The sequence below is a fragment of the Salmo trutta genome, chromosome 4 (assembly GCF_901001165.1).
Source record: "Salmo trutta chromosome 4, fSalTru1.1, whole genome shotgun sequence".
Classification (NCBI taxonomy): domain Eukaryota; kingdom Metazoa; phylum Chordata; class Actinopteri; order Salmoniformes; family Salmonidae; genus Salmo; species Salmo trutta.
The window spans coordinates 50,458,975-50,474,016 of NC_042960.1; the positions used below are offsets into that span (position 1 = coordinate 50,458,975).

General features: G+C 42.4%; 1 protein-coding gene across 3 annotated transcripts in view; it reads right to left on the bottom strand.

The window, feature by feature from the left end:
* LOC115192524 (glypican-5) overlaps positions 1-15,042 on the bottom strand; it is a 136,438-nt gene that overhangs the window by 20,853 nt on the left and 100,543 nt on the right. The gene's annotated exons all lie outside the window — the stretch shown is intronic.

The window sequence follows — 15,042 nt, forward strand, 5'->3', positions numbered from 1 at the left end:
GCAAGGCCTGGTGGATATTTCCTCTAGGATCATGGCTTTCCGGCTTCAAGCAGCACAGAGACTGTTGTACAGAGACGGTTCTAGCTGAGTCGACACAGCCTATACATTGATGAGGAGAGCGGGCTGTTTGGGCTTAGATAAGCACCTTTTCCTCTTAAAGCTGGAGGGGGGTGAATTGCCTGGCCTGACTCCATTTTATGAGTCTGTTATGCAGGCTTGGAGAGTTTTTTTTAAGTCCCGTAAGGCCTGCACGCCACCAGGGATGTGGGTTTTTGAAGAGCCTCTTTTTCACAACACTGCCATCCAGTCCCGTGTTCTGGGTTCAGCTAGCCTACGTCCATGCCTGTTAGGCGTGGGGTGTACTAAACTGGGTCATCTGATGCGGAACAGGAATAGATCGTTGGAGGAGCTGGGAGAAAGAGCGGGGATCCGATCATCTTGCCTACTGAGGAAGGTCGTCGCTGAGGTCTGTGACTCCCTGCCAGTGCTTCATCTGCAGTATGTGACTGACATTTCCAATTCTGATCGGTGGAAGGAGGGTCTGGATTATGTGTTCCCTGCACTGATTGTTAGTGCTGCAGCGGGGGCATTCGAGGAGGATGTGGGGATGCTGCTTTCCTTCGATAGCCCGGAGCTGGGGGAGTTCAAGGAGGTGGGAAAGAAGGCCATGTACAGAGTATGTGTAAAGGTGTCCCATGCCTCTTCCATGGAAGGGGTAAAATCGACGAGGTGGGCGGGTGTGCTTGGTCCAGTTGTCTCTCCAAAAGTCTGTTGGCAATCATTATACAAACTGCCTATTGATAAGAGGACAGCTGACCTCCAATGGAGGATAATACATGGAGCTATAGCCACTAACATGCATCTGGTACACCTGGACCCTACTGTTGGGGAGGGGTGTCCATTTTGTGCGGAGTCTGAAACTCTGGCACATCTGTTTTTACAGTGTCCCAGGTTGGTCTGAGATTGACGATGATTGACCTGATCACAAATTTGTTCTCAACGTTGGGAGAGGTTTTTTCTTCCCAACTGTATATATTTGGGCCAAAGTACAGGTTCAGTCGAAAGGGTGTAGTTGTGTTGCTTAATTTTGTGTTAGGGGCAGCAAAATTAGCAATATGGAAGACCCGAAAGAACAGTATTCGGGGACAGGGGTCTGTGGATGTGGTGGGAATGCTGGAGGGAATGTTGGCAGCGAGACTGAGGGTTGAGTTTGCCTATTATAAACTGGTCAACAATATTGATCTGTTTATGAGTATATGGGGTATTTAGAGTCTGTTGTGTTTAGTTACTGTGGAGGAGGAATTGGAGTTGTGTTTTTAATTGATGTGTAACTGTGGTTTTGTATGAGTATTTATTGTGTGGTGGGCTCCCAGACCCAATAAAGATTATTTAAAACTCTCTCTCTCTCTCTCTCTCTCTCTCTCTCTCTCTCTCGTGTTGTGCTAAATCTTACTCTTGAGTGATAGCACATGGTTTTGGATGAGGGCAACATATTTACTTGAATATTGACTTGGTTGAATGTTCATGTACTTTAGATGACTTGCAGCTGGGAAAGTAGGGGGCTGGGAAAGTAGTATTCCACTGGCCATAGAAAACCTGCTACAGTAGTGCTGATAATGATGTAATGATGATGATGATGATGATGCTGATGATCCACAGACTGACAAAAGAGAAACTCAGGGAACAGGAAATCCATATTAGCCCACGGCACTGGATAGACCTTCGCAATTTAACCGTACTGTAACTGTCCAAATGTAGACACACACACACAATGCTGTTGTAAAGACAATGTGGCAGAATGAAATAGTGTTGTGTGTTGTAAAGGTACATGGAAATAAATATATTTTTAAATCTAAGAGACCGGGCATGTTCATCCACTATGTTTAACGTTGAGGCAAACAGTACCCATCTTCCCTCACTGTCCTGTCAGTAGGGTTATAAATATCACAGAGATCGACCTCTAATACACCAATCAATATCAATTACATCCTCCATCACACCTTCACTTCAACACCTATTTCCAGACAAACATATATCGAAACAAGGCTCCACGGAGTGTGTGTGTGTGTGTGTGTGTGTGTGTGTGTGTGTGTGTGTGTGTGTGTGTGTCCTCGCTCCCCACTAGGTGAACACAGAGAGGTGTTTGACCTTAAAACAAGCCAGTTGACCTTCCCCTGTATGGCCTATACTTGGCTGAATAACAATGAACATTCACACAGCCCAGCAATGAAATAGAACCAAACAACAGACAAAGGACATATCCTACAACCACACACATCCATACATACTGTATGGACCTGAACATATAGTGCACGGTCAGAATCAAACTGTTTCTGTCTCTCACACCCCATCTGGCACGCACACACACACACACACGCATACACACACACACAAACACTGGCAGTGCAGGGAAGGGTTTTGTTACACTGAGATGCAGATCACACCCTCAGCAACTACTTATCAGGCTCTGGAGCTGAACAATCGCATAGAGTTACAGATTGAGTATGGAATCAGAGGAAGGAGCCAGGAGAAAGACTCATATATGCATTACCAGCATTATAGGGTTTATTATTCTAGCCTCTAACCACACATCACTCTTTATCAACAAATGATATTCATTTCTCTCCTGATGATTCACCTTCATCAAGGTGAAACACTGGCCACTGGCTTAATTTATACAATCATCCACTAGCTGTTGTATAAACACATTCAATGCTCTATTTACCATAGAGTAATGGAACATCTGAACTACTACCGTATAAAATGAAGATCATTCCCAATTAAGAAAGGCCATCCTCACCCATTCTTGCGTCTCTAAAAACTCCAACATAAATCTCAGCTAAAATCCTCACCACCAACCACAAACAGATCTACCATTCATATGTTGCACAAACAACCAATTGATTTGTACATCAATTGATACAAATTAGGGATGTGACAAATGGACAATTTGGTTTAACGTTTAAACGGCAAGAAAAAAAACATAAAATACCACATCAATTTACAATGCAAAATAATGGTCCTATTGAGTAGCTTATGTCCGGGAAATGAAGTTACACTCTATCTACCACAACCCTTTACAGACATAGAACAGGCTGCACACAGAACCTCAAGATTATTTGATTTACAGCTCTGGTCACCTAGTGATGGAAATTAGTCCCGCTTCAGAAGCAACATTACATTACAGACAAGTAAAATGCCATTCATATCTCCAGAGAAAGTTTTGTGTGGGCATTTAAAAAGCCGTAGTGTAGCCTACCCTAACAGAAAAACAAACATGCCGTAGCCGAGGTGCTTTCAAGGGGCAACATTCCATTATATCTGAAAAGGGTAATCGATACAGGTTACCGGTAGCCTACTGTAATTTCATTTTATGAGACAAAAACACCCCCACCCACTCAGCAAGAAGACTGGTCCGAAGATACCTCTTTATGCCTGCGCCATGTATCCCATGAATAAACTAGGATATTTTACAGGCAACAGACCGAAGACTGAACACACTGGCACCATTAGCCAGGAAGGCCAGCATGAGGGAGGTAGAGGAGGGGCAGGCAGAACCGTGTGCATATGTCTTTGTAATCGGCATCTCGCAATGTCTAACAATGCCTAACAAATTCACCAAAGTAGCCTAAAATGTGCCTCTTCCTCTCTGGTTTTATTTAAACTGCATAACTTTCCCCAGGCCTTTATAGTCTACCATCTAGTTAGGCTATAACACGGAAAATAATATGTTTAGTAATAACTGTGATTTTAATTATGTGGGGAAAACATTGTTTTTCGATTAGGGATTTTTCTTAACATTAAGAATCCCAACTTAGTTTATACATTTGAATGTTTATACGTTCACACCCCTAAATCAAATCCTTTTGAGATGTTTGAGTCTGTGTATCTTGTGAGTTGGAGCATATGCATCTAATCAGTGTGTGGGCAGAAGGCTCCATTATAGATGAGTAGTACCAGTTAGAGAGAGCACAGTGAACCATTCTTTAATGAGGGTTATTTCCCATCCCCTGGGGTGCCATAGAACAGGGTTTCCCAACCCTCTCCTTGGGCCCTCCCAGACATTTCACATTTTTGTTTTAACCCTGAACTGGCACAACTGATTAAATTAATCAAAGGCTTGATGATTACTTGACTAATTGAATCAGGTGTATGTAGTCTGTGTGTGTGTATATGTATTTTACAGTGTCAGTGTCATATGTGTGAGTGTGTGGGTAGACTCCAGTGAGTGTGAATAGAGTTAGTGCAAATAAAAAGGGGGTCAATGCAAATAGTCAGAGTAGCCATTTGATTAACTGTTCAGCAGTCTTATGGCTTGGGGGAAGAAGCTGTTCATGAGCCTTTTGGTCAAAGACTTGGCGCTCCGGTACTGCTTGCCGTGCGGTAGCAGAGAAAACAGTCTATGACTTGGGTGGCTGGAGTCTGCCAATTTCTAGGGCCTCCCTTTTTCACTGCCTCATATATAGAGGTCCTGGGTGGCAGGGAGCCTCTCTAGTGCATTACGGTCGGATGCCAAGCATTTGCCATACCAAGCGGTGATGCAGCCAGTCTAGATGCTCTCAATGGTGCAGGTGAATAACTATGAGGATCTGAGGGCTCATGCCAAATTTTTTGCCAGGTCTCTGACCTTCTCCCTATAGGATTTCTCATTATCGTCGGTGATCAGGCCTTGCACTGTTGTATCGTCGGCAAACTTAATGATGGTGTTGTCATGCGCGGCCAAGCAGTCGTGGGTGAACATGGAGTACAGGACCGGACTAAGCACGCACCCCTGAGGGGCCCCCATGTTGAGGGTCAGTGCGGCAGATGTGTTGTTACCTAACCTCACCACCTGGGGGCGGCCCGTCAGGAAGTCTAGGATCCAGTTGCAGAGTAAGGTGTTCAGTCCCAGGGTCCTTAGCTTAGTGATGAGCTTGGAGAGCACTATGGTGTTGAACGCTGAGCTGTAGTCAATGAACAGCATTCTCGCATAGGTGTTCCTTTTGTCCAAGTGGTAAAGGGCAATGTGGAGTGCAATAGAGATTGCGAATTTCACGGTATGCGAATTGGAGTGGGTCCAGGGTGTCTGGGATGATAGTGTTCATGTGTGCCATGTCCAACCTTTGAAAGCATTTCATGACTACAGATGTGAGTGCTACGGGCAATAGTCATTTAGACAGGTTACCTTGGCATTCTTGGGCACAGGGTTGGGAAACTCTACAATAGACAATTCATTAAAAAGCTAATTTTAGTTTTTATGAATTTTTACATTGCAGCTGGCCCATCTAGTGGAAATCACTCAGTTCTGCCTCCAGGGCAAGATTCATGACAATAAACATCAACCCTACTGCTGTATATGGCAAATTGCCATTCTGTAGCATAATTACTATGATACAAATTCATCCCATATACATTTTTATTCCTATCACTTACAACTTTGTGATCTGTTAATTTTATATGACATGTAGAAAATGTTCACATGCTCAACTTCCAATAAATGCAAACAATGTATCTGTTGGAAAAAGGCTTGGGGTTTAGGCTACACTTCGCCCCAGGTATGAATGTTAAAGCTTCATCCAGTGATGAAGGAAATCTCCAAGCTCATCTACTGTAGCCTATGTATGTCAGAAGCACCAGTGTCATAGTTACTGAGAGGAAAATAGATGGCGTAAACATGGCATAAGGATCCATCTAATATAAGGAAATGCCCTGCTAAACGATGCCCCTTAATTGCAATGATAACGGCCCAGCTCGTCAATCCTCCTTTCAACCTTATTAGCTCCGCGACAGGCAGTGATGGCTGCTCTCAGTCACCATGTCACAAACAAGGATCAGCCCAAGGATGGATGGAAGACACATCATAGTGAATAGAGGTAGAGAGCAACTGGTTGAAGGAAGGACTGATTGAAAAGTACAATAGGCTTGTTCACAATACATGAAGATTATTAAATCCAATCAAAGTGAAGCTTCAGGGGCGTTTAGATCACAGTAACAATCATAGTATAACTAATGTTCCTAAACACTAAAATCCAATGCAGATTTCAATAGAAGACAACAGAACCACAGCTGCAGTCACTGTCCGGATAGCACATTTACGCTGTATAAAAACAGGATTAAACCACTCGGGCCAGAGGAACACTGGTGTTGGCAGTGACAAACAGACCCAGTGCCATTGACCCTGAATGTGAACAGTGAGCACACAGCATTGGGCCAGGGGTCTGCTCTGTTCTGCTCTGCCCAGCTCAGCTGCTCTCCCTCTCTCTCCTGGGGCTAGCTGGCCAACACAGCAACGGATATTACCAGCCAAGCACTTTCATTTCCCCTGGCCTACCCCTTTATCCATGGGATTTGCCTGGAAGACCAGTGGATGAACAGGGACGGAGAGGGAGCACAACATGGCTGCTTCTGCGCGCTTATCAAATCAAATGTTATATATCACATGCGCCGAATACAACAGGTTTAGACTTTTACCATGAAATACTTACCTACGAGCCCATAACCAACAGTGCAGAGTTAAAAAGTAAGAAAACATTTGCAAATAAGAACAAGAAAGGAAATAGTAACACAATAAAATTACAATAACAAGGCTATATACGTGGAGTACCAGTACTGAGTCAATGTGCAGGGGTACGAGGTAGTTGAGGTAATTGAGGTAATATGTACATGTAGGTAGGGAAAGGTGACTAGGCAATCAGGATAGATAATAAGCAGACTAGCAGCAACGAATGTGAAGAGTGTGAAAGTGTGTCTATGTGGGAGTGTGTGGTGTCAATATGCATGTGTGTGTGTGTGTGTGAGCGTATGTAGTGTGTGTGTGTGTGTGTGTGTGTGTGTGTGTGTGTGTGTGTGTGTGTGTGTGTGTGTGTGTGTGTGTGTGTGTGTGCGTGCGTGCGTGCGTGCGTGCGTAGTACAGTATGTGAAAGTGTGTGGGTAGAGTCCAGTGAGTGCAAGGGGGGGTCAAATAGTCCGGGTAGCCATTTCATGAACTGTTCAGTAGTCTTATGGCTTGGGGGTAGAAGGGTGTAGAAGCTAGCAGATGTGTGCATGGGAACACACTGAGAGAAACAGAAACAGACTTTCAAACCAGAACAACGCAGGACCAAACACAACCTTCAGTTGTACATGAGATACTGCTACTGTTTATTCTAAACTACAGTTGATTGATTGATCTGCTTTGCCAAAAGTGCTGTGTGCACTGTTCACCATTAACATAATTGTACACAAGGAGCTTTGTTATAAGGAACCTCTGCTCTAATGTGCTGCATTCCTGAGGAAGGGGTTCAAATATGTCAACGACCATGCTTTGCAAACACACAAGGTGAGGCTTATGTCTGACTGCTCTGATGGGTTTAGTCAAGCAGAGTGCTGACTTCCCATTTCCTCCTCCCGTTGCAAATGGGGCAGGGTACCTTATGCTTGGTATACTCAGTGTATGTGCATTTTTATTCCATGTTTATTAAATCATCAACTTCTCTGTGAATGGTATCAAATAACAACCAATCAAAATGGACATGCACATCAGCATCTTTAGCGTGGTGAAGAATCTAATTTGGCAGGGATTGCACATTTGGCTGGTCTGTTGCTTTTTACGGCCGCCACATTAACAAAACCGTCAGCCTCAGCCTCACATCACCGTGGGAGACTGATATGCCATAAAATGAGTTAATTTCCTCCGCTGCCTTCATAAGCAGACATTTACATCTCTGAAATTGAAGCTTTGAGAGAAAGAGGGAGTTGCATGAAAGGGATCTGGTGGTACCGAGACAACATCAGAAAGCGCTAGTTCAGTGTAGAATATTGACCTTGCATCAAGGAGACAGAGAAACAGAGTAGAGGATAGATTAAGGCAATGTAAAATATCTTCTTTACACAATGAAACAACCATTTAGCCTACTGGTCAAAAGGTCATCAATCATTTCTCAATCCATCAAAACTCTTAACAAATTACAAATGTACACATCAATATTTACTATTGAGTTTAAAAAAATTGCTCACACGCACGCCTACATGAAAAATAACAAAATGATATGTTCCAGTGTCACTGAGGCGAATGATGTCCCTCTGTAAAGGAAATATGTTTTCTAAAACATAGCTAGTGAAGACATTGGGTCAGGTAGTGTAGGTAATAAGAGTTTTGACTGTTTGGGCTGTTTGACTATTTGCTTCAGTTTGCATTCTCTTTGTTGTCTCGTCCTTGAACAAGACCCCGGGGACCGCAGACCACCTGGTATCCATGGCAACAGAGATTGTCCCTGGGAAAACTCGGATCATTCCTCTCCTGGAGCAGTGCATTTTGGGAATTATGGAGGGGAGGAAATGTTCCATTTCTCTGGGACGTTCATAATTACATTAGCATGATTGACAGTGTGAAGAGCAGATCTGCCTCAGCAAAGGGACTTATTTGAGATGAGAAAATCAATTTAGAATCCTAACAAATTTCAGAAGGAGAAGATAAATATGAAATCCCTGCCTCTCTGAGGGAAAACCTTGTCCAAACAGACCAGGGGCTGGCCTTCCATCTGGACTTCAATCATTTTAGAAGTAAAGAAAACATTCCTTTGATATTGAGAAACACATTATGAAAGCAGCAGAGTGCTCCCGATCTGCCTCAGACAGATCTAGTGAATGCATAACACATTAGATCAGATCTCACCACCAAGCAGCCTGCATCAGCCTGCATCAGCCTGCATCCTCCATCACAGATCAAAGAGGTCAGTGTCTCGGAGAGATGACAGTGGCCAAAGTCCCACCGAATAATGGCCTCACCTGCCCTTCTTGAAAGAAAACACCACTGCACCACAGCTGAAGAGTGACCTACAGTACAAATTCAACACAACCAAGCAATAATTCATCATAGCACAACTATCAGGACATCATGGGCCAGGCCAATCTGGCCAATCTGAGACATAGAAGGTATCATTGTTGGATTACGAGAAAACTGTCAATCTTGCTCAGAAAATAAAGACAGATACACAGTAGACGACAGAGAGAAAATGAGAGAGAGAGAGAGAGAGAGAGAGAGAGAGGGAGAGCAGTACTCTGTGATTCAATATCATCTAATATCCTGACCCAGAGTGTAGCAGCACTGCCCTGTCCTGACAGATCACTGACACATGTCATCAGCAATCCTGTTACTGTGCGGATCATTGAAAGTAACTAAATGACATAGGCATAGTGCACAATGGAAGCTTTACTTAAGCAATAAGGCACCAGAGACAGGGCTATACAATGAATACAGTCACAGGTAAATGGTGTTGTTTGACCTGACGTGAAGCAGTGAGCCAGTCAACCCATTTACCTGTGACTGTATTCATTATATAGTACTGACTCGTGTGCCTTATCGTCTTTATAAAATGGTTACCAAGTAAATTCATAAAATTGAATTCTTCCACCAGAAGATATACTGTAGTCCGGTCATAAATCTGGTCGTTAGTTCTTTTGGTCTTGTTTTAGTTTTTTTGAGCTTTTTTTTTCAATTGTCATTTACTTGGATAGATCCTTAATAATGACATTGATGCGTGATTTCGCCTGGCTAAGAAAAAGTATTGTCTGTACACCATTCACTCTATCTATGGTAGCCTACAGGGGAGATTGCAAAAGTGAAACATTGTTTCTAAGGTCTGAAAGGCAGACAGCAGGTTTTATATTAACCCCTGCTGTTACAAACCAAATCTTAGCCTAGAAAGCAAGGTCATGGCTAGAAGGGATCCAGTTTTGGTCAAATGAATGTCAGTTGAGATTTTTCGTAACAGGTTAGGTGAATTTACGCAGAAGGTTAGGAAAATTAGCGTAGCAGGTTAGGATAATTAGGTTAAGGTTAGGAAAAGGGTTGGGGTTAAAGTTAAAAAGCTAACATTTTACAAAAGCTGGATCCCTTCTAGCCATGACTTAGAACCAAGGGGAAATTATGTGCAAGTTGAGATAAATAGAATAGATGATTTGGACAGCAACATGAACAAGCTGATCTCTTATGGAGGCGCAGTGATAATTCATATGGAACTGTTAGCAGGTATAGGTGTGCCAGTGTTGGCAAATACAATACGGCTCGGAACGCTGCTCGTCCAATCAGCATCCAGGATCCCAAAAACATTTTATAACGTGAAATAATCAGCATATCCCCTTTTCCATCCTGTTACTTACTCATGATACAGCTTTACGTATGCATACACACGTATGTTGGGGTAGAATTAGTTCAAAACAGGATGGACGCAAACCTCGAAACCCCTTCTCCATCTCTCAGTCTACTATTTGTACTCCCCACCGTATTGGACTACCAGTCTAGTCCTACCTGTACATCTGTTCCTACCATATTCCCCTGTTCTCTCTGTCTAACCATTAGTCTCTACCCTACTCTTCCCTCAGCAGATGGAGATGAGGAGAGAGAGGAGATGAGAGAGAAGAGAGAGGAAAATGGGTAAATCCTCCTGAGCTCTCTCAGGATGACCGTTCCCTGCAGCTACTTCCCTGGCACAAAACAGGATGAGCCAGATGTGCTTCCAAAACCATCAGGAATTTACTTGGAACCGGCTCCATTTTGTGTGTGTGTATGGGAGGGGGGGGGGGGGGTTATTATGCTTCTGTACATGAAATGTAGGAGTGCTGACATTGTATGCTCACACACACATTCAGAATGTGACAACAATTTATGAGAATCTGTCTACAGCACGTACCAGCTGTATTAAAATCTAACCTTTGGCTTTGATTGAGTGCAGCAGAGCAAAGTAGTGAAACACACGACTCTTGCTTATCAGCAGTCACTGAGATAAACCTCATTAGGAAAATCAGCTTCCAGGGACTAAGCTATGGGAAATTAGTTTCCAGGGACTAAGCTATGGGAAAGGAGTGTGATCAGTGCTCGCTGAGTGTTGTATGAGTCACACTAGGCCACAATCCATTCTCATGAATTATCATTTAATTCTCCTTCAACTATAATTGTCACAGTTCAACTACAATGAACAAAAATATAAACGCAACATGTAAAGTGTTGGTCCCATGTTTCATGAGCTGAAATTTAAGATACCAGAAATGTTCACTACGCACTAAAAGCTTATTTCCCTCAAATTGTGTGGCCTAATTTCTTTACATTCCTGTTAGTGAGCATTTCTCATTTGCCAAGATAATCCATCCACCTGACAGGTGTGGCATATCAAGAAGCTGACTAAACAGCATGATCATTACACAGGTGCACCTTGTGCTGGGAACAATAAAAGGCCACTCTACAATATGCATAAAACAATGCCACAGATGTCTCAGATTTTGAGGGAGCATGCAATTGGCATGCTGACTGCAGGAATGTGCACCAGAGCTGTTGCCAGATAATGGAATGTTAATTTCTCTACCATAAGCTGCCTCAAATGTCGTTTTAGAGAATTTGGCAGTACATCCAACCGGCCTCACAACCGCAGACCATGTGTATGGCATCGTGTGGGCGAGCGGTTTGCTGATGTCAACATTGTGAACAGAGTGCACCATGGTGGCGGTGGAGTTATGGTATGGGCAGGCATAAGCTACTGACAACGAACACAATTGCATTTTATAGATTGGCAATTTTAATGCAGAAAAATACCATGACGAGTCCCTGAGGCCCATTGTGAGGCCCATTTTTTAAAATAAATCTGCGACCAGGAGAGAGGAAAGGACGGAAACATTTTGATAGGTTAAGCCGTTGATAATACTACGGGAAATTATCAGCACAAAATGTAATCATTGAGAGAGCATGCCCCGCAAACTGGGAACATTCCCAGAACATTAGCTAAGATTCCCAATAATTTTTATTTAGGGTTTTATTTAACATTAGGATGATAACATCCCAAAAACATTTAAATATATATAGAATTTTATGAAATATCTTAGGAATGTTCTTCTAACATTCACTAAAATGTTGTTCACAACATCTGCAACAAACACCACAGAACATTCCCCAAAGGTTCTCATTAGGTTTCCAGGTAATGTAATAATACAATGTGCCAGTAATGTTTTCCCAGTAAAACAACATTGGTTCTGTGTAGGGATGCACAATATATCAATGAACATATCGGAATCGGACGATAATAGCTAAAAATGCCAACATCGGTATCAGCCAGATGTCTAGTTTAACGGCGATGTTACCGTAGGTAAATTACGTAATGATGCCACGTAAAATTTGCAACACAGCATTCCCTAACCTAGCTCACAATGTCTGCTGTGTGGATCGAGCAGTCAACAAGTCAAGCCGTCATTTGAAAGAGTAAGAACATTTCAGCGAGACAACTCAAAGGCGAAATCCATTAAAGCCAAGATAATGGCATTCATTGCCCTTGACAATCAACCGTTCTCTCTTGTTGGTGCTGTTGGCTTTCGCTGACTGGTCGAGCACCGGTACACACTAACAAGTGTGCTATTTTTCAGATGTTGCCCTACCTGAGTTAGACAGTAATAGCGTCACTGCTATTAGCTTCATGACATACATACTATGGAACACTGTTTGGGTCTTTGCATGTCAAAAAAGATACAGTAGCACTGTCAAAGCTGTACAAAAAAGTCTGCAAACAAGCAAACACCGGCCACGAACGATGTGTTTACAATACCGCATCATTTGTTCGACCTCAACTCCTGGGTTAGCTAGCTTTAGCTTGGTACCTAGCTAGCATGAATACAACCAGCCTGAAAACAGTAGAAACTGCAGTAATTTTCATTATTCTTAGCAATAATTTAGGAATCCTTGTGAGTAAATATTAGCTTGGTTGCCACTTGTTATTCGCCTATTGAAATTGGACTTCAATTCATGAAAACCCTGTTGCTCAAAGCTAACGTTATAAGCAGCCAGCTAGCTTCATCTGGCTAGTGAGGCTCCTCCGGACCAGGTTATGTGTTGTGAAGCTAGCCACAATAAGGATTAGGCACAATAGTGGAATTTGCTATATAGTTAGCTAGCTTTCTTTTATGACCCCCACTGTAGGTGCGCGAGGCAACTTTACCAGCATCATAGCATACGTATCGATGAATCGTTGTGACACATGAAATGCGAGTGATAGTGTAATCAATGTGTAATAACTATGTAAAAAAATTATGAACAAGTTAAATTATTATGTGATATGCAGTCATATTCAGGTCCTGATTGGTCAACAAGCTTATTTGACACGTCAAATAGTGTTATTTGACATGTCAAATAGTGTTATTTGATGTGTATCTTTTTTGACATGCAAAGACCCAAATGGCGTTCCATAGAAATCCTGTTTGAGAATGAAACGACTGAACAAATTATCAACAAAACAGCACAGCAAGTATGTGAAAGAAATAAGATTTGATTATGTTTTACTGGTAATGGGGACATTCGTAAATGCCAACAAAATAACTTTTGGGTCAGTATGGTGTGTGTGTGTGTGTGTGTGTGTGTGTGTGTGTGTGTGTGTGTGTGTGTGTGTGTGTGTGTGTGTGTGTGTAACCTTTATATAACTAGGCAAGTCAGTTAAGAACAAATTCTTATTTACAATGACGGCCCAGACGACGCTGGGCCAACTGTGCGCCGCCCTATGGTACTCCCAATCACAGCCGGATGTGATCCAGCTTGGATTCGAACCAGGGACTGTAGTGACGCCTCTTGCACTGAGATGCAGTGCCTTAGACCACTGCGTCCATGTGTGGGGGTTAACTATTTAACTGTACTAGAATGCTTAAAAACGGTACTACAATTTTAAATATCGGCCAAGGAAAATATCGGATATCGGTATCGGCAAAAAATGTCATATCGGTGCATCACAAGTTCTGTGAAAGTTCACAGAATATTCGTAAGGTTCCGGCAAATGTTCTCATAACACAAAAACTGTCCAGTCGTACTGATAATTATAGAATGTTTGTATAAAACATACGCCTGATTTTGCAAGAAACGTTCCTAGAACACATTTATCCTGTTCTTTAAAGGTTTCCAGGTTTTATTGGGTTGTGGGAACAGTCTGGTGAGAGCATTGTGCAGACATCACAAATATATGTTCCCAAACACAAAAACTGTCCAGTTGTGTGGATGATTCTACAATGTTTCTTTTAGGGTGCAAAAAACATTCACCTGATGTTACAAGAACATTGGGAATCTTTAAAGAAATCGGATAGATTTTTATAACATTTGCAAAAATGTCTAAAAACCTGTTTTTGCTTTGTCATTATGGGGTATTGTGTATAGATTGATGGGGGGGGGGACAATTTAATCCATTTTAGAATAAGGTTGTAACGTAACAAAATGTGAAAAAAGTCAAGGCGTCTGAATACTTTCCAAAGGCACTGTACTGTACATGCTCCACAGATCTTAGAGCCACTGTCTAAACCATGGATCAATCCTTCTCTCCTCTTCTCTCTCACTCTTCTCACTTCATTGCTTCTCTCTCTCTCTTCTTGTTCTCTCTCTCATGATCTGAATAAGAGACTGGATAAACGAGCAATCTGCAATCAACTTCAAACATTTTCACATCTATTCAGGTCAAGTTGCTTTCACAAAGACAGCTCTTACAAAGACAGAGTGAGAGTGTTTATGAGTCTATGTATACAAGAATTTATCATTTGTATTGCAGTAGTGTTGGTGTACAGCCATGACATGAGCCAGTTATACCACAAAGCATTCAATTACAATTCGACTTGAAGTAATTTAAATATTCTACAACAACAAAACAAATCAAGCAGTATTCCACACTGAGGTTAAACCCACACAAGAGGCAGATATGTTTACTGATGTCATCTCATTGGCATGTCATCACACTGACGGCTTTTGACAGCCTGTTCTAATTTCAATTTGCGTATAGCAGCATATAATGTCACGAGGGGAAGGTATAGACATGGCTCCATCTGCGAGAGAGGAAAAGGTTGCTGACGCAACCACATACTGTATTGTAGTGAATAACCGTCTGACTCGTGGCACAGACAGCTTTCAACATGAGTCTCTGACATCTGACACTAGCAGCACTCTCATCTACAGGGAGTCTGATTGAGGTTGGAGAGAATATGGGGAGGGAGGGGAGGAATTATAGGCAGCTGAGGAAAAGGAGGGGAGAGAGGAGTAAAAAAAAAAGAAAAAAGGAATTAAAGAGGGGGGTTCTG